This window comes from Erinaceus europaeus, chromosome 10 (assembly GCF_950295315.1).
Source record: "Erinaceus europaeus chromosome 10, mEriEur2.1, whole genome shotgun sequence".
In the NCBI taxonomy this organism is placed as follows: domain Eukaryota; kingdom Metazoa; phylum Chordata; class Mammalia; order Eulipotyphla; family Erinaceidae; genus Erinaceus; species Erinaceus europaeus.
In genome coordinates, this window is record NC_080171.1 from 101987531 (window position 1) to 102007839 (window position 20309).

General features: G+C 52.0%; 2 long non-coding RNA genes across 3 annotated transcripts in view; both read right to left on the reverse strand.

The window, feature by feature from the left end:
* LOC132540925 (uncharacterized) overlaps positions 1–20309 on the reverse strand; it is a 578575-nt gene that overhangs the window by 429081 nt on the left and 129185 nt on the right. The window lies entirely within an intron of this gene.
* Positions 19347–20309, reverse strand: part of LOC132540926 (uncharacterized) — a 50731-nt gene continuing 49768 nt past the window's right edge. For both annotated transcript variants that reach the window (XR_009552123.1, XR_009552122.1), the window contains exon 3: positions 19347–19594. This is a non-coding gene — a long non-coding RNA (uncharacterized LOC132540926). The remainder of the gene's footprint in view (positions 19595–20309) is intronic.

Below are 20309 nucleotides of genomic sequence, written 5' to 3' on the forward strand. Positions count from 1 at the left end.
CTGACAATTTGAGAGATGGGAGAGCTGACATCAACAGCTCTACAAAAGACCTGAACAAATGGTGTGCTGGGGGCTTGAGACCCCCCCTCTTACCTGGAGCCTCATCCTCCCATGACTGATGTTTCCTAGTGTCCTCCTACACCCAGAAATCTGTGGGGGGTGGGGTGGATGGAGTAGTATAGTGGTTATGCAAAAAGACTTTCATGCCTGAGACTTAAAGTCCCAGGTTCAACCCCAGCACCACCATAAACCGGAGCTGAGCAGTGCCTTGGACTGTCTCTCTTTCTCTCATTAAAATAAAACATATTTACAAAGTAAGTTAGAAAAAAAAAAGTCTGTCTTAGATACGCATACCAGGTGGTGTAACACTCACTAACCCTTCAGTCTCATCTGGGGGAACTGCCTTCCAGTGTTCACGAAGACACTGCCCCACTTTGGGAACACCAGATACTCAGCTTTATGACCCTGTCTCTTACTCCAAAGAATATTCTGCCAAAAAAAAAAAAAAAAATTACTGTTCCTATTTTACAGATAGGGAAATAAGGGCACAGTGGGTCACTCAAGGTCCCCACCACCAGGCTGAACTGTCTGGAGGCTCTTCAAAAGGAAAGTTGTCCTTTCTCAAAGCTCACAGCTCTGCCTGCTCTGTGTCCCAGGAAGGGCTGCAGTCTAACTGGCCTGAGACTCCCCGCCCCCATCTCCCCACACACACATATTCACGGGGGGGGGGGGCAAATTCCCAGAGTCTGGGACAGAGGAAGTTCCTGCCTCCTTATCTGTGATCTGTGGGGCTCCCCCCCAGGGAAGGGGGATATGGCTGGAACTAGAATTCTAGCCCAGCCTTGTGTGGGCAGGAAGGAACAGGCAGCTCCTTCTGGGTGCTCTGAGAAACACAGGCAGGAGCAGGGTGGACATGGGAGGGAGGGAAGGAGGGACAGGAGGGGGAACGGCATTGGCTCAACTCATCAGAGAAGAACAAGTCAACCAGCCTAAGGAGGACAAGTTCTAGAAAGAGAATGAAACAAAGATCTAGACATGCCTAGCAGGGCCTGGCCAGCTCCCCACCAGCTGCCCCCCGAAATGACACAGCTCTTTTCCATACATCCCCCCCCCCGCAGGTGCTGACCTCGGGAGGTGGACAGCTGTCTCTCTGTGCAGATACCCCCAGGGCCAATCATCCACAGACATGAAAACACCCTCTTAGAGCCCAGAGGACTCAGCCCGTAGATTTGATCAAAACTGGGAACAGAGCTCTGTGGGCTCAGAAACATAAAGAATCCTCAGTGCTAAGAATGTAATAAGCATTCAAGCATTTGCTGAATGCATGACTGCCTCATCCCAGGTCCTGGGTGGGGGGCCTGGGGTCTTGACATCCTTGTGAAGCCAAACTTCCTGTGTTCTTCATTCCTGGGTGTGTGGGATGGCTCAGAGAGGCTTCCATTGAGAAGGGAGTGGGGGGGGGGGCAAGGGAAGGTGCTGGAAAGCCCCAAAGGGACTTAACTTGTGGTGAAGCTCTTCTTCTGATGCTTGGGTGTGGGCAAAATCTCTGGGGGGATTTTATGTACCCTCAGATCACCCAGTAGGGGCTCCCCAACTCCACAGGAGGGCAGCAGCTTGGTGTGGTCCTTGATGCCAAGAACTTTATTTCTGAGCTCCAGCCCCCGCCCCCCCCCCCCGCAGGAACTGGACCTCAGTCTGTTCATCTGCAAAGGGGACATACAGCATGAGTCACTGCAATAGGTCAAGTGCAGCGCGCCAGCTCAGCACAATCTGTCTTTGTTATAAACAGCAGCACTAGGCGAGGGGCGGGTGGGAGAAAGGATGACAACACAGCCTGGGCTGCGGGCCCTCTGGGGCCACACTGGGGAGGTCCAGCCTCCCTCCAAGCTGTTTTTCTCCGTTTGTACTGCCCGGGCCTACTCATCCAGACAGACATCTTGGACCCCCAAACCCAGGCCAGCATCCACTCACAGCTTCGGCTCCCACCTCACCAGGGGCCTGGCACTGCAGGGGGAAACAGCACAGTCGCAAGGGTGAACACGCGGACAAGAGCACCCACAAACACATAAGACACCACCCCCCGCCAGGCAGGACCCCCACTGGGCCGGGACCTCCCGCCCACACCCGCCCTCCCTCGTGCCCCCCCCCAATCTGCTGTGCTCCAACTCTCGGTGCGGGCGGGGCGAGGAGCTGGGGGGGGGGGGCCCACGACTCAGCCGGGGAAGAGGGTGGGGGTGCGCGGGCGAGGGAAGTGACAGCCCGCGGTCCCCCTAGAGTCCCGGCTCATGAATATTAATACATCGGTAATTAAAATGCAGGGACGCAGCAGGATGGATGCGGCTGCCTCCGGAGCGCGGGGAGCAGCGTCCTGGCGGCCCGCGGACGCGGGCGGGTTCCGGGGCTCCAGGGCCTGGGCCCCGGGGGTAGGGGGTGTGCAGCCCCCTGCTCTTCGGGGCGGCCGAGCGTGGTGTCCCAGCGTCCCCGCGTCCCCGCGCCCTGCCCCGGGCCTCCCGCCAGGCCGCCGCTTCCCGGAGTCGGAGCCGGCCCGCTGATGTCATCCGCGCAAAACTTTCCGCTTCCCGGCCGGGCTCGCGGCCCTGAGTCATCGCCGCCCCCGGCCGGCCGCGCCGTCTGTTTGTGCGGAGCTGCCCCTCCGCAGCCGCCCCGCCGGGTCCCGTCTGACGTCAGCTGGCAGGATCTGGGGCCGCGTGGGGCTGGCCAGAGTCAGGATGTTGTTCCTGGTGTGTGTGTGTGTGTGTGTGTGTGTGTGTGTGTGTGTGTGTGTGTGTGTGTGTGTGTGTGTGTGTGTGTGTGTGTGTGTGTGTGTGTGTGTGTGTGACTCTGTGTGTGTGTGTGTGTGTGACTCTGTGTGTGTGTGTGACTCTGTGTGTGTGTGTGACTCTGTGTGTGTGTGTGACTCTGTGTGTGTGTGTGACTCTGTGTGTGTGTGTGTGACTCTGTGTGTGTGTGTGTGACTCTGTGTGTGTGTTTGACTCTGTGTGTGTGACTCTGTGTGTGTGTGTGTGACTCTGTGTGTGTGTGACTCTGTGTGTGTGTTTGACTGTGTGTGTGACTCTGTGTGTGTGTGTGTGACTCTGTGTGTGTGTCTCTGTGTGTGTGTGTGTGACTCTGTGTGTGTGTGTGTGTGTGTGTGACTCTGTGTGTGTGACTCTGTGTGTGTGATTATATTGAAACCTGGGGCTCCTGGTTCAAATCCAGACTCACCTATTGTGCTGAGTACGTGTGTGTGTGATTGTGTGTGTGTGTGTGACTATGTTGAAACATGGGGCTCCTGGTTCAAATCCAGACTCACCTATTGTGCAGAGTACCTGTCCTTGGGCAAATCCTTGAAACTCTCTAAACTTCCCAGTTTGCTCCTCAACCATTTTCTGATGGAAGCTCAATAAAGCTTCCTGAACCCTGGCAGTGGTTGATGGCACATCTGGGTGAATCCAGGGAGGGGATTAGCCCAAATTCACATAGCGGGTGCTCCAAAGAGCCAAGTTCCTGGGCCCCCAAGTTCCAAATTCTTAGGAAGCCTGCCCCACGTCATACAAAGGGTGAGTTTAGAAGGACCACCGTTTGGATTTCAGTTCTGGCTAGGTCAAGGGACTTCAGATCAATCTTCTTATTTTTATTTTATTTATTTATTATTGGATAGAGACAGAGAGAAAATGAGAGGGGAGGTGGAGACAGAGAGGGAGAGAGAGACAGAGAAACCTGCAGCCCTGCTTCACCCCTCATGAAGCTTTCCCCTGCAAGTGGGGAGGACAGGCTTGAGCCCAGCTGGGCCCTTGCCCACTGTAGCGTGTGCGTTTAACCAGATGTGCCACCGCCAGGCCCCAATCTTCTTATCTTAAAACAGGTATAAATGGGCTGGCAAAATAGCTCACTCCAAGGGTGTACTACTGTCTTCCCATATATGCAGTCCAGGTTTGAACCCAGCCCTACTGCTGTAGTTTCTTTCTGTCTTGCTTGCTCTTACTTTTAATTTTATTTATTTACTTGATAGAACAGAGAGAAAATGAGAGGGGGAAGGAGATAGATATATAGAAAGTGACACCTGCTTCATCACTAATGAAGCTTCCCTCCCCCCATCCTTGTGCATTGTAGCATGTGAGGCCAGCCCCGCCTTGTGCTTTCTGACCAAAGAAGTCAGCCCAGAGTGGTGAAGCCGCAGAAATGACAAGACAAAAAGGCAAAAACAAACAAAAAACTGAACCAAATAGTTGTGACAATGTGGTTCAAGAATCATGTGAAATTGCTGAGGTTAGAGGTTCAAATGAGGAAAGACACCACAGTGTGAGGATATGGGTAGACCGAGCCTGCCGTGGAAATCAGTTGAGAGCATCACTTTTTTATATTGTTATGGGAGAGTATTTACTTTTGGATAACAAGATTCTTTAAAAAATGGGATGTAGGAAGTCAGGTCATAGCACAGCAGATGCCGGTGGTGCAAAGTGCAAGGACTGGCATAAAGATCTCGGTTCCAAGCCCCTGACTTTCCACCTGCAGGGGAGTCATTTCACAAGCGGTGAAGCAGGTCTGCAGGTGTCTATCTTTCTCTCCCCCTGTCTTCCCCTTCCCTCTCCATTTCCCCCCACCTCCATTCAGTTTCTGCCCCCTAGCCTAGGCCTGGACTTCTCACGTGGTGCTCACCATATCCCTCCCTCTCTCTCTCTCTCTTATTTTTATTTAAATTTATTTAAATATTTATTTGTTTATTCCCTTTTGTTGTCCTTGTTGTTTTATTGTTGTTGTTATTGATGTCATCGTTGGATAGGACAGAGAGAAATGGAGAGAGGAGGGGAAGACAGAGAGTGGGAGAGAAAGACAGACACTTGCAGACCTGCTTCACTGCCTGCAGGTGGGGAGCTAGCTCAAACTGGGGGCTCAAACCAGGATCTTTATGCCAGTCCTTACACTTTGCGCCACCTGCGCTTAACCCGCTGTGCTACTGCCCGACTCCCTAAATTTATTTATCATTGGTTAGAGACAGAAAAATTGAGAGGGGAAGAAGGGATAGAGAGGGAGAGAGACAGACACCTGCAGCCCTGCTTCACCACTCTGCATGTGGGGCCCAAGGACTTGAACCTGGGTCCTTATGTATAGTAGTGTAATGTAGTGTACAGTACACAGCTCCCTGCCTGGCCCCTGCTCACCTTCTCCACCTAAAGTGATGGACTCTGCCCAGCAGCCTCCCACTTTTCCTCTGCCTACTCCTTCCAGCTTCACTCTTTCAAGTGTCTACAGCTCCTGGCAGCCTCTTCTAGCCTAGAGGCCTTTGCTCCTGCTCCTCCTCCCTGAAGCACCCCTCCTCTCCCACATCCTTCTCCCAGCTCTCCTCACCCTTTCCCCTGGGGAGTGTCCCAGTTACCACTACCCCACAACACTCAAACACACACACACACACACACACACACACACACACACACACACACACATACACACACACACACACACACACACACACCACACCAGCATGGCTTCTCCACATCACATCCACCACACAACACATTAGCACCAACATATCCCAGTGCACAGACCACACACACACACACACACACACACACACACACACACACACCTGAGTTTATATACAGTGCCAGAGCCCTGCTCACACAATAAACACTCACAGACAGACCACATGTGGAGTCAGGACCACACTGCTTCTGCTCACCTTCTAGACTCCTGCTGACTCTAATCTTGGTCCCCAGTCCTCTCATGATATTTTACACACCCCCTAGTGAAGGCAGGCATCTCCACTCTCCCTTACAATACACCATGGTGCCTGCCTTCTGGTCTTGCTCAGTGCCTGGACCCTTGACCTCCTCCTATGATCCACATGGTCACAGTCCCACCTCTGATCCCCGGAGCAAGGTCTTGTCCTGCCCCCCTTTCTGGCCTTGTCCCTGTTAGAGCTGCTGTGGGCCCAGACCTCTAGCCCAAAGGTCACATTTACCAGGGCTTTGGGCAATGCTGCTCCCCATTCCAGGCCACAACTCCTCTCCCAGTGCAGGGCCTAGGGGCTATTTAGTGATGATGACAATTGGGACAGATCTGTGACGTCATCTGTGAAATGGGGTGATGCTAGATGATCACGGAAACTGGCATAGTGGGTGCCATTAAGAACATCCACACCCCATCTGATTCTTTCTGGGCTGAGTTTGTGAGTTCCCCTAGGTGAGGCCCCTCCCCAAGTGAATGTTCTGACCCATCCATCACTGCAGACTGGGTCCCTGACACTGTGCCAAGTCCTGATGACAGGTGTGTGGAAGGGGTTTGGTTGGGGCTCCAGACAGGTAGTCAGGCTTCGTTATTCCAAGGGTAGTCTTTCAGAAGATAGTGGCCTGGGCTTCTAGACTGGAATCTCAAATAGCCTCCTGGAATTTAGCACACACTGCCCCCCCCCCCCAAAGAAAAACTGCAAATCAAGAAAAAAGCTTTTTTCATTGACAGACCAGAAGCAGGGGAACCCATGGGGTGCTGGGCAGATGAGTGAAGACACCCAGCTGCCTGCCGTCATCAAGGCAGATGTGCTTAGTGGAGAGGGGTGCAGAGAAGCTGTCCCTGGGGTCATCCAACACCCATCCTCAGCCTTGCTGGCCCTTGAGTCTTAAGCCCAGCAACTCACCTGAGCCCAGACATGATCCCAGTGGTCAGAGGGTACAGGGACAGCCATACCCTGCCACCTTTCATCTTCAGTGCTTGCAGGCACCCATCCTGTGCTCTAGTGTCCCTGTGCATTGGACTTCTTAGAGTTTACAGTCTAGACAGTAAGACCCAAGTAAATCCAGGCAGTCCAAAGCAGGAGAAGAAATAGGATGGGGGTATTTCCATAATAGGACCCACATGTGTACCCCAGAGAGTCTTCAAGAACTTTTCTATGTTTTTGTGGCCTGGGAGATGGCACTGTGGACAAAGCACTAGACTCACAAGCATAAAGTCCTGAGTTTAACCCCTAAAAACATGTGCTAGGATGTTTTCACAAATAAATCTTAAAAGAAAAAGAACTTTTCTATTTTTGTAAAGATTTATTTATTAAGGAGGAGAGGAGAGGAGAGGAGAGGAGAGGAGAGGAGAGGAGAGGAGAGAGCCAAGCAGGAAAACAAAGGAGAGGAGAGGAGAGGAAAAGAGAGGAGATTAAAAGTGTCAACCAGCAAAACAAAGCATGTGTGATGCTGGGGATGGAACTCAGAACCTCATGCTTGAGCAGCTAACACTTACTCACTGCACCACACACCCACCCCTTCCCAGGCTGCCTAGCACTTTCCTTATGAGTTTCCTTATTTTGCCTGTGAACACAACTAGGGACACTTTGCCTAAAGCAGGGGATCAGAGTGATTACTTCTGAGCAAAAACCAGACTCCTTCTGACTGTGACTCGGCAAGTCTCCAGACCTGCACAGAGCCTCCTACATACCCAGTCATGCTCTACTCGGTGAAATGTGTACAAGCCCTATGGGCTGTTGGGAAGAGTCCCAGAAATGATGTGTGTGGGGACCCAAGCTCGGTGCTACTTCAAAAACCCCACCCCAGCTCCCTGCATGGCCAGGACTCAGGCCTCTGGACCTCTACCTCTTGTCTCTGCCTGAAGTTCAGTATGAGCCTCATCTGGCTCACATCACCCCATTCCAGTGGGTCTGCGTGGACCCTGTGAGATGAGGACCCAGCACTGGCTGGCCATGATGACAAAGCACAATTTGGCTACCTGGCCTGATACTCGGGATGTCCACCAATCTGATTGGGAACATCCTGTATAGAGATATCTAGAGCCACATGGTTGATTTGACGGGAAGAAGTCATAGACTCTGCCTCCTGTCCACTGGGACCTCCTGGTTAAAAAAAGGGGAACTGGAGGCCAGGTGGAGTGGTGCACCCGGTTAAGCACACATAGTACTAAGCACAAAGACCTGTGCAAGGATTCAGGTTCGAGCCCCTGGCTCCCCACCTTCCGGGGGGGACACTTCACAAGTAGTGAAGCAGATCTGCAGATCTGCTTCTCTATCTCTCCCTCCCCTCTGAGTTTCTCTCTGTCCTATCCAGTAAAATGGAAAAAATGGCCACCAGGAGCAGTAGATTTGTAGGGCTGGCACTGAGCCTGAGCCTGAGCTATAACCCTGGTTATCACAAAAAAAAAAAAAAAAAAAAAAATCCATCACAGCTCCTGTGTGCTGTCCACCCCAACCCATGTGAGCCAGTTGTTCTGTGACAGCCCCACCAGGTTGGCAGTTCCCAGATGAAGCAGGAAACAGGCTGGGAGGCAGATGGCCTAAGCCGGGAGGTTGCTTCATGGAGTATCCAGAATTTTCATTCTTTTGTTTTGTTTTGTTTTTAACCACAGCACTGTACAGCTCATGTTTATGCTGGTGCTGGGGATTGAACCTGGGACCTTGGAGCCTTGTGAACTGTCTTGCATAACCACTGTGCTACCTCCCAAGCCCTTAGAATTGCATTTCTCTGAGTGGAAAATCAGGCCTCTGGCCCACCACCCTACTCCCCTCCCTTTTTCTTGTTCACTAAGACACAGGTGTGTCCAGTGCCTGTTTGGCCTGACTCATACTTAACTGTCCTTTGTGTACTTACAGAACCTTGGCACCAAGCCCGCACCTGAGACCTGGGGGAGGGAGCCAAAAGCAGGTGCTTACCCAAGTGTAGATCAACACAGGGCCCTTTTCAAGAAAGATCGTGAGACTCTAGCACGTCCACACTGGAAGGGGCCTCAGGCATCACCACTTTGGTTAACTCCAAGTTGCATACATAGCAAAGTTTCAGCCAGAGAGGGCGAGACTCACTGCAAGGTACTGGCCCAGGGTCTGACAGGACAAAGTGGTTGAATTTTAAAACTCAACTGCCAGGGGCCAGGTGGTGGTACACCTGGTTGAGTGCACACACCACAGTACACAAGAACCCGGGTTTAAGCCGCCAGTCCCCACCTGCAGGGAGAAAGCTCTGCAAGTGGTGAAGCAGGGCTGCAAATGTCTCTCTGTCTCTCCCCTCTCTATCTTCCCCTTCCTCTTGATTTCTGGCTGTCTCTATCCAACAAATAAATAAAGATAGCACAAACATTAACAAATATATAGAAAATACAATAAAACTGAACTTCCCTGGGAGGGGCAGGGGAAAGAGGTGGTGGCTTGTCCAGCACAGCATTTCTGTACCATGCAGGAGAACCTGGGTTCGAGCACCCCGACACCACATGGGAACACCGCAAAGGGGGAGCTACATGAGCAGTAGTGCAGTCTTCCCTTCTTTTTCCATTTCTGTGTCTCAGTCCTATACCAACCATCTAGAGGGAAGACAAAAATGGCGGCCAGGAATGATGAAGTCTTGCAGCCACAGAGTCCCAGCAAGGACCCTGGTGACAAACGAAGAGAAAAACCAAAAGCAAAAAACACTCAACTGTCCCAGGTTCTTTTCTTTCTTTTTTTTTTTTTAACCAAAGCACTGTTCAGCTCTGACTAATGGTATGGTGGTGTGGGGGATTGAACCTGGGACTTTGGAGCCTCAGGCATGAGAGTCTGTTTGCATAAGTATTATGCTATCTACCCTCCACCCAACTGTCCCAGGTTCTAGTCCAGGTCTGTTGCTTGCCAGCTGTGAACCAGGGCCTTTGAATCCTCTCTACCTCAGTGCCCTCATTCTTAGAATGGGGAGAGAAGTAAGGTAGCTCCTTTTTCAGAGGTGGTTGTGGGCCTGGGGATGGAGCTCAGTAGTGGAGCAATCACTTTGCATGGATAAAGCCCTGGCTTTGGTCCTTAACACCTAATATATATTAGCTGCCATTCTCAGTCTCTGGTTCAGTGCAGACCCATCTGTCCAGAGAACCATCAGTGTCACCTCCTCTGGTCCAGGTCCTCTGCTGACACTGAAGATGGAGCAGTGCAGCTGGTGTGCGGGTCCACGTGGGAAGCACACTTGAGAGGGGGGACTCCAGAGCCAACGGGCTCGTTCCAGCATGGTTTCTACTGGTAGTGGTGGCAGTGGTGGGGGTCAGGGCCAGAACTCTGATGTTGAAGAACTGAGGAACAGAAAGTAGTGTTCTGGGCAGAGAGAGAGATGTGCACGCAGAACCCGGAATATATAGCTTCCCTGGAAGGGCCTTTAGATTCCAGCGTGGCAGGACTGGAAGGGTTGCAAGCACAGCAGCTGCCAGAGAGGGGAGATGTGATTTTATAAAGGAGGTCCAAGTGGCTGGAGTTCAGAACCAGAGGTGAGGAGAGGAGGGGACAGGATGTTGGGAGTGAGCTAGCAAGAGCCTGGCAGCCACGGAGCTGGAGAACCCAGAGAGTCTGGAGCGGAGGGGCTCCCAGGGAAGGAAGAAAGGAGTCAGGTTTGCCTTACAGAGTCAGCTTTCTGGCTAACCAAGGGCAGACAATGGATGTGGGGATGGGGGTGGGGGTGGGGGTGGCTGACAGTGGGAGCCAGGGAAGGGGCTGGAAAGGCTGGAACCATCCCTTAATTACTTGGCAGTGGCAAGGGGGACAAGGGAGAGCTGCTGACTTCTTAGGTGGAAAGTTTGTCAGGTCAGCGTGGAACTGGGGGCTGGGGAGGAGTCTGGCCAGAGTAGGGGTGCATAGCCTCAAGTGGGGATCAGGAACCCCATCCAACCTGAGTCTCAGGCTTTAGAGAGCAGTCTCCGGCCCTCCCCACATCTGCACCCTCTACCTGGGGCATGAGGACATGCTTAATAGGAACCCAACACCCCCCCATCACCACCTATTTGCCCATGATCTGGGACCCTGGAGTGCCCTCCTCAATGTCCTCAGCCATCCTTCCAGACATACCACCCCAAGGTAACTGGGTGGTATGCACAATTCTTGCACACAAGGTTGAATGTCCACACCTGAACACATAGAAAACCTGTGTGGAAAACCTGGATAGGAAAAAAAGGGGACCTTGCAGAGCCAAAGTGTGTGTGTGTGTGTGTGTGGGGGGGTAGTGCTCCTTGTGCAGACCCTGGAAGTCTGGAAGTCTGGAGAAAAACAAGCCCAGTCTTCCAGGTGTATTTGTCCTTTGGAAGGAGTATTTGTCAAGGCAGAGGGACAGAACATATTTTATTTAGCTGTTTGTTAACTTGATTTATAACTTGTAAATACTAAGACACGAGGTATGTGGCCTCTGCTTGCACTTCTGTCTCCACCCCCCCCCCCAGTGCTGCCCACATGCCATGCCCTAAGTCTCACATGGGATGGGGGTGGGGGAACATTGACTGTAGGGAACCTCTAGACTTCAGAGCCTCCTGACCCCAATTCTGCACCTCATTGCACTCCTTCCAGCCCTTCTGCTTCTGCCTGGGATTCTCCAGACTCTTAAAATGCATGTTTAACTCCAGCTCATCCTCTTCCTGGGAACCTTCCCTGTCTGCTCTTAGGACTACCTTTCTCCCTCCCTGGCTTGTCACTAATATAGATATATTAATTGGGGCGGTGGGGGGGGGGGTGGAGGGAGAAGAGGGAGAGGGAATGAAAGAGAAAGAAGCCAGATCACTGCTGGTTTGTGATGATGCTGGGGATTGAACCTGGGACTTCAGAAGAATCTCTGGAATGAAAGTCTTTTGCGTAGCCATTATACTGTCTCCGCAGCCCATCTGTCAATGGTTTTATTCAGACAGGAGATGTGAATCCTTTTCCTCCTAGCTCCTAGAAGCATCCCTCTTCTCTCCCACAACCCCCACTCAATGGCCATCTTGCACGGAGCAGGAGTCCAAGCTAGTCCAGACTTGGGGGACTAACCCCAGCTCTGACTTTCTTGCTGTGTGACCTTGGGAGGCCGCTCCTAGGGCTGCTGTTTGCTCGATTCGTCTTCTGAAACTCCATCCTCATAACTATCTTTTCCAGTGAGGAGGCAGTGTGGAACAAGGATCCCACGTGTGCCCGGCAATTGGCAAGCACTGGGGAAGGAATCCAAAAGGGCAAGAGTTACATCACTCACTTCTTTTTACAGCTGAGCAAACACGCGGAGGAGGCTCAGCGAGGTGAAGCCGGTTGCCCAAGGTCACACAGCCCCCTAGAGGGGGAGGGCTTGGATCATGCTGTCCCCCACTAGGCTCTCCCCCCAAGCTCGTTTTCCCGCGTCTCGGCGGTCCCGCAGGCAGTGTGGGGGCAGTGGAGACAGCACCACCATGCGGACCCCCGCAGGACTGAAAGGGTTAACCGACTCCACCGCATTGGGACGGCCTCCGGGAGAATCAGCCAATGGGCGTGCGCCGTGGTGAGGTAATGCCCGGTCCGCGCCGAGTGGGCGGGGCCTGCGGGACCTGCTGGTGTGCAGTGTCCCTTTCTCTCCTCCTCTTCACCTTTGACCCTGGTGGCCCCGCCCCATCCCTCAGCCACCTGCAGAAACCCAAACCTTGAGGTGGAGGGGCTCGGGTGATCAGGCCCCAGAGAAGTCGGACTCCCTTAAAAATGCGAGGCGGAACCCCGAAACATGCTGCCACCTCTGGGCCTCAGTTTCTCCTTTTGCAAGATGGGAGCTAAAAGACCCAGCAGCCGCAGCTGTCCTCCGGGCAGTTTCTGCCCCCCCCCTTCCCTTGGCCCACACTTTAGCCAGTAAGGCCCTGACCCTCTTCCCGAGGTGCCCAGGCCCTCATATCCTGGGTGCCTGCCCCCAAGCCCTGAGTTTGGTGCAGAAGGCAACAGTCCCTGCCTCCACGGGTATTAATCGAGTTGCTACTCCGGGGCCCTGAATTTGCCTGGTCCGCCACAGGGACTGCCCGCAACCCTCCGCCCTTCCTCGCCCACTGGCTGCGGGGAAATGCTTGCCGGCTGGGCTGGGCACGAAGCGGTTAAAGTTTTTCCAGCCGAGCTGGCACTGCCGCTGCCGCCCGGGCTTATTAGTCAGCTGGCAGGGAAGGGAGGAGGGCGCGGGGAGAGGAGGGGCTCGAGCTGAGAACCGCAGAAAGCTATTCTCAGGGGCTCCCAAGTGTGGGGAGGGCGGCTCAGCAGGAGCTGCTGCTTCCCAGAAAGTTGATTATTTTTAACCCAGGAAGAAGAAAGGAAGGAGGCGAGGGAGAAGGACTCAGAGAAAAGAGCAGAGGAGAGGCGAGCAGAAGAGCTGGCAGGGGAAGGAGAACAGAGAGAGAGAGAAGGGGAGGAGAGTGGCAGGCTCTGTGGTCTTGGAGGGAGAGGCCGGGCCTGTTTGGAGCTAGGGAAGCCAGCTGGCAGGGGTCTCCGGGTGTGTGTATGGGGGCATAGATTTGGAGGGGGTACTGCCACATTCCCCAGCCCCTCCCCCCTCTGATCTGTGGGACGCTCCTTCTGAGCCCCCCCACTTTGACCATCCCCCTTCTGAGCTGATGGTCTGAACACTCCAGGGCTGGGGGTGGGGGTGGGGGTGGGGGAGGGCGTGCAGCAGCTGCAGCCCTGCCCTGGAGCCCCTCTCTGGCGCAGGGACATAAAATCAGCAAGCATGTCCTTGCTGTGTGTTGACACTAGAGGAGGGGGCTGGGAAACCCCAAGGTCTCTGTGGAGAGTGGGGTCTCCCCTTCCCCTGCCTCAGGGTGGAAAAAGGTTAAAAACCAAACTAGACAGGAGGTCTGGGGGACTCCAGGCCAAACAAGACAGACATGCATGAAGCTCAGTCCAGCAGCTGCCCACACCATACAGTGCATGAAATAATGGGAAGGGGGCACAGGTGGGGAGGGCTGGGCTGGGGCCTGACCTCTGCAGGGGGTCACAGGAACTCCCCCACCTCCCACCCCCCCAAAACACAGCCTTGGATCCAGAGTAGTTCACTAGTAGCTGTTAGAGTCAGAATATATGTGTGTAGTGAGTGGGTGTGTGTGAGAAGAGATGGCCAATGTCACAGAGCAGAGACATGCAAAACTACCTCAGGACTCCAGGGGACAATAGTGGCTCCCAGGAGAGTGATGGCAGCCTGGCCAAGGCGGTGGCCTTTGATACCCCAGGAGACTGGCCTTCAAAGTAACTTGGGTGGTGCTGAGCACAGAAATTGGCATCATGGGATGAAGGGTGGAGGAGGCCAAGGAGGTATCAGGGAGGTGCCAGGCTCTGGCTTGTGTGACGGGGAGGCTGGCACTGTCCCCAGGTGGCAGTCAGCCACAGGGAGGGGGAGATCAAGCATTGGGTCCAGGTGGAGGGAGCACCTTGAACAAAGGGACAGAGAGAAGGGCAAAGGGAACTGCCTGTAGTTGTGCCGGAATCTTCCAGAAAGAAAGGTGAAGCCTGTTGATGGGAGGCTCTGAGTGGGAGGGTGAAAGGGCATGAGCCCTGTAGTCCCTGTGAAGCTGGGGAAGCCTGGGCTTAGCAGGAGGGAAAGGTGAGCTCCCCTGCAGAACACTGCGGGCTGGGTTCTTACTGCACCAGCCCCTAGTCTAAGGCTGGAGGGGACACTGCATGATGGGGCCATGTCGGGCTGGACTCTGAGACAGTGTGTGAGTGAGGGTGTGTGTTGTCTGCGCCTGTACTCTAATTGAGGAAGGACCTAGGAGACTACTCCAAACCCTCAGGGAGTGGCTTGCCTAGGCCAGACCAGCCTGGTTGGGTGGTGAATGGAGGGGACTCCAGTTGTTGTTCTGGATATCTGGCACCCCCTCTGGCCCCCATGCTCCCATGCCCGTTGCCATGGAAACTGGGGCCAGCCTCTGAGCCCCCAGATGCTTAGTTTAGAGCTGTCTTAATACCAGGGCCCTATAGCTCAGCCAATTTGGGGGTGGTGGTGTAGGGTGGCATGGGGAGGACTGACTGCCTGCAGCTCTGAACACTTGGGCCTGCACAGCCCTGTGCCATATGAGCCTGTGACTGTCCCCTTTACCTGTCATTCACACTGTCCCTTCACACCCCCAGATGGCTAGACACCAGAAAGCCACACTTCAGACCAAGGGACAGACCTGAATCCAAACTGCTTTCTACCTGGCTATGAACTCCGGCCAGAGACTCTGGCCTCTGCAGACTCAGCTGTGTCTTCAAAATGGGAATAACAGTGGCAGAGGCAGAGGCAGACAACAGACGAAGATGAGGGTAAGGCCCTGAGCAGAAGTGACCTAGCAGGTAGAGAGAGCATATACTGTACCCGGCTTCCAGTCTGCCATCATATGGGAGCACCATGCCCAGCACCAAGGGGAACTCCCTGGATGGTGCAATGGTGCTGTGGCATCTATTCTCTCTTTCTCTTCCTGTAATTTTTTAAAAGGGGGTGTGCTGGTCCACTGGGAGCAGTGGACTTAGGCAGGCATGAGAATCATGGGATGATGATGAAGAGGAGGAGGAGGAAGTGGCCTGTCTCAGGCCTGAAGTGCCCCCTTCTACATGTATAATTGAGCATGTGCCAGCATTACTCCCAGATGGAAAAGGGTAAGATTTGCCACCTTTCACTGCAGACCAGGTGGTGGTATGTTCCTATTTTGCAGAAGAGAAAGCCAAAGCTTCTAGGAATTTGTAACTGACCCTGGGCTCCACAGCAGGCGAATTCAGAATCCCCTTCCCCATTGTCCTCCATTGGGTTCAAGGCTCCTTCCTTGGCCTTCCTGTGGCCAGCACAGCAGCCCAGGCTGGCTGGAGCAGACTCCTCTTTCACACTGGCGGAGCACAAAGGGGGGTAACAGGCTGAGAGAGAGTGCCGCAGACGTGGAGCCGCTCCTCCACGGGCGCTTTCCTCCTGCTTTCTTCCTCTCTGGGCTTTTTGTTAAGCTCCCTTTCAGCTGAACCGGCAGAGCCTGGGTGTTCCAAGCTGACAATAATTGCTGTGTCTAGACAGTGTCTGGTATGAGGTCTCCCTCCACAGTGGCTCCCCAGCCTCCCCAGGCTCCGTTTCCCAGCCTGGCCTGCCGGCCAGTGCCCCACAATTCCCACACCCCTTCCCCTCTCGGGCTGCTCAGGGCCCTGTGCTGCCTACCCCTGCCCTCCTAGACTCTTACAGGGCTCCTTCCCTCTCTTCCCTGCCAACCCCCAGCATACCCGCCCCACCGGGGAGCAGGCAGCCCAGAAACCCTCAGAACAAAGGTGGCTTTGCCTTTGTTGAAGAGGTTGGAACCCTCTCCAGGAGTCAGGGCTGTCTCCCCTGGCTGGATTCCACACTGAACTGGGAAGTTCTGGTCCCTTGTCTTTCCACAGGGCCTGAATGAGAACTGGGAGGTGCCAGTAAAGGAGGGACTCAGGAGGGGGACAAGGAAGAACTCTGACCCTCTGAAGGAGAGAGAAAGTGGTTTGCAGGAGATGCTGCCTGTGGGAAATGACTTTGACCAGTTTTAAGACCTGTTCCAGCTCACACCAGCCACTCTGGAAGCTCTTCCAGTTGTGGGGAGGGACCTGAGGCAGCCATAAAAAGAGTGTGTGGGCTGGGGAGACAGCATAATACATATACAAAAGACTTTTAAATGCTTGAGGCTCTGGGGGCCCAGGTTCAATCCCCAGTACCACCATAAGCTAAAACTGAGCAGTGCTTTCTTAAAAATAAAATTAAAATAATGTTAGTAGTAAATGAATTTTAAAATGACTACTAAATGTGGTCCAGGAGGTGGTGCAGTGATAAAGCTTTGGACTCTCAAGCATGAGGTCTCGAGTTTGATCCCTGGCAGCACATATGCCAGAGAGATGTCTGGTTCTTTCTCTCTCCTCCTTGCTCATAAATAAATAAAATCTTTTTTTAAATGATTACTAAATAACGAATAAGGTACTAAGCAAATAAGTAAATAAATTCAAGAACCAGAATTTTCTCACCCCTTTCCCTGTCCAAACACGCTTTTCCCTGTGCAAACTCTGGACAGATTCCCAGTCCATCTATTGAATCTTTTCAACAGCTCTATCAGAGAGAATGAACCTATGATTTGCCTCATTTCACACATGAGAAAACTGAAGCCCAGAGAGGTTGAGTAACTTGCTCAAAGTCACAGAGGCAGGAAATGGAGGAGTTTGGATTTAAAGCCATGGAGGCTGCCTCCAGAGTCCAGTAATCACCAGTAAGAGGAATATTCAATGCTTGTGGTACACCAGGAGCTAAGAGGAGCACTTTACGTGTTCGGTTTCTTTTGTCCATACATGGATGTAGGGTAGGGTCCAGGACTGTGCCCTGTACACAGATTAAAGGAGCAAACAGCCCTGGTGGTTGTGCAATGGACAAAACATTAGATTCTCAAGCATAAGGTCCCAAGTTCAATCCCCAGCACTGCATATGCCAAAGCGATGTTCTGCGTCTTCTTTCCTCCTCCTCTCAAATATATAAATAATTAAATAAATATTCTTTAAAAAAGCATGTTAGGGGGCTAGGCTGTGGCGCACCAGGTTAAGCACACATAGCGCGAAGTGCAAGGACCTGCACAAGGATCCCGGTTTGAGTCCCCAGCTCCCCACCTACAGGGGGGTCACTTCACAAGCAGTGAAGCAGGTCTGCAGGTCTGTCTTTCTTTTCTTTCTTTTTTTTTCTTGGCATTCAGGGTTATCACTGGGGCTGGGTGCCTGCACTATGAATCCACTGCTCCTAGAGGCCATTTTTTCCCACCTTGTTGCCCTTGTTGTTGTTATTATTGTTGCCATTGCTGGATAGGACAGAGAGAAATTGAGAGAGGAGGGGAAGATAGAGAGGGGGAGAGAAAGACAGACACCTGCAGACCTGTTTCACCGCCTGTGAAGCAATCTCCCTGCAGGTGGGAAGCTGGGGGCCGGAACCAGAATCCTTACACTGGTCCTTTGTGACATATGTGTTTAACCTGTTGCCGTACCGCCCAGCCCCCCAGGTGTCTATCTTTCTTTCTCTCTCCCTCTCTATCTTCCCCCTCCCCTCTGAATTTCTCTCTGCCCTGTCCTATCCAAAAATAAATAAATAAATAAAAAGAAAAGAGAAAAAATGGCCACAGGAGCAGTGGATCCATTTTGCAGGTACCAAGCCCCAGCAATAACCCTAGAGGCAAAAAAAAAAAAAAAAAAAAAAGCATTAAAGGAGCGACCCAGGCCGTCAGGGTGTGGCCAGGTGCGGCTGAATTTGAACTCTGCAGCAGAGAGACCTAGCAGTCCAGAATCTTATAGGGCTGTTGTGCTACTCTGTTGGCACAAAGTATAAGCTCAGTAAGTGGGGCTGGGTGGTGGTGGTGAATCCAGTTGAGCACTGGTCACAATGTTCAAAGACCCAGGATCAAGCCTCTGGTCCCCACCTGCAGGGAGAAAGCTTCACAAGAGGTGAGGCAGTTATAGGTGTCTCTCTGTCCCTCTCCCTCTCTATCTCCTCTCTCCCATGAAAATTCCCTGTCTCTGTGCAATAAATAAATATTTTTTAACTTTAAAAAATATTTTAAAAATAGTTTATTTATTTATAATGAGAAAGATAGGAGGAGAGAGAAAGAACCAAACATTACTCTGGTACATTTTTAAACTTTTAAAAAATATTTATTTATTTTCCCTTTTGTTGCCCTTGTTTTTTATTGTTGTAGTTATTATTGTTGTTGTTGATGTCGTCGTTGTTGGATAGGACAGAAAGAAATGGAGAGAGGAGGGGAAGACAGAGAGGGGGAGAGAAGATAGACACCTGCAGACCTGCTTCACCACCTGTGAAGGGACCTCCCTGCTAGTGGGGAGCCGGGGGCTTGAACCAGGATCCTTATGTCGGTCCTTGTGCTTCCCGCAACCGGGCTTAACCCGCTGCACCACCGCCTGACTCCCAAATATACATATATATATATATATATATATATATATATATATATATACATATATATATATGCTTTTTTATTAATTTTTAAAAAGTATTAATTTACTTATTCCCTTTTGTTGCTCTTGTTTTATTGTTGTCATCATTGTTGGATAGGACAGAGAGAAATGAAGAGAGGAGGGGAAGACAGAGGGGGAGAGAAAGATAGACACCTGCAGACCTGTTTCACCGCCTGTGAAGCGACTCCCCTGCAGGTGGGGAGCTGGGGGCTCGAACCAGGATTCTTACACCGGTCCTTGTGCTTTGCATCACCTGCACTTAACCCGCTGCGCTACTGCCCGACTTCTGCTTTTATTTATTTTCCCTCTTGTTGCCCTTGTTGTTTTTATTGTTGTAGTTATTACTGTTGCCGTCAATGTTACATAGGACAGAGAGAAATGGAGAGAGGAGGGGAAGACAGAGAGGGGGAGAGAAAGATAGACACCTGCAGACCTGCTTCACCACCTGTGAAGCGACTTCCCCTGCAGGCGGGGAGCTGGGGGCTAGAACCCGGATCCCTATGCTTGCTGGTCCTTGCGCTTTGTGCCACATGCACTTAACCCGCTGCACTACTGCCCAATTCCCAATAAATCTATTTTTTTCTTTTCTTTTTTTAAATTAATTAATTTATTTAAGAAAAGAGACATTAACAAAATCATAGGATGGGGGGTGGTACAACTCCACACAGTTCCTGCCACCCAATCTCCATATCCCCTCCCCTCCCCAATAGCTTTCCCATTCTCTATCCCTCTGGGAGCATGGACCCAGGGTCTCTGTGGGTTGCAGAAGGTGGGAGGTCTGGCTTCTGTAATTGCTTCCCCAATGAACATGGGCGTTGACTGGTCGATCCATACTCCCAGTCTGTCTCTGGGGAAGTTGAGCTCCAGGACACATTGGTGGGGTCTTCAGTCCAGGGAAGCCTGGCCGGTATCCTGATGGCATCTGGAACCTGGTGTCTGAAAAGAGAGTTAACATACAAAGCCAAACAAATTGTTGAGGAATCATGGACCCAAAGGTTGGAATAGTGGAGATGAAGTATTGGGGGGTACTGACTGCAGACTCTAGTGTACTACTGCTTTCAGGTATATATTTGCCCTAGTTTATGGATACCTGTGAACATATGCTCTATCTCCTGGAACCTGGTCTATATGGAGAGAGGTTTTGGGACTTTGTTAGGCAGTGAACCACCTGGGATGGAATTAGAGAATACTATGAAAGGAAAGGTCTCACCCAAGTGATGAAGCTGAAGGGTTGTTGTTCCACACCTGAAGTCTCTGGACACAGTCTGGAGTGAAGCATGCTGGGGTAAATCTATTTTTAAAAGATGCTCAACAAGTGTTCCTCTACCACTTCCCACTTCTTCCCTCTGGGCTTTCTAGAGCATCTAGGTGTACATAGCCCAGGCCTGTCTGTGGGAGACAGAAGCCATAGGCTAGACAGAACTGAGAAGTCAGATTTGCTTTGAAGTGGGTCTAATGAAGATATAAGGAACGCAGGGTCTCTAGGAGTCAAGGCTGAAAATCCAAGAAGGCTTCCTGGAGGAGGTTGTCCTGGAGGATGAATAAGAGTTAAGGTTGGGAGGAGTAGAAAAAGTGTTTAGGCAGCAGAATCCATACATAAAAAGATCTCAGAGTGAGAACAGGGTCATAGAACTATTTCACAGGGTAGAAT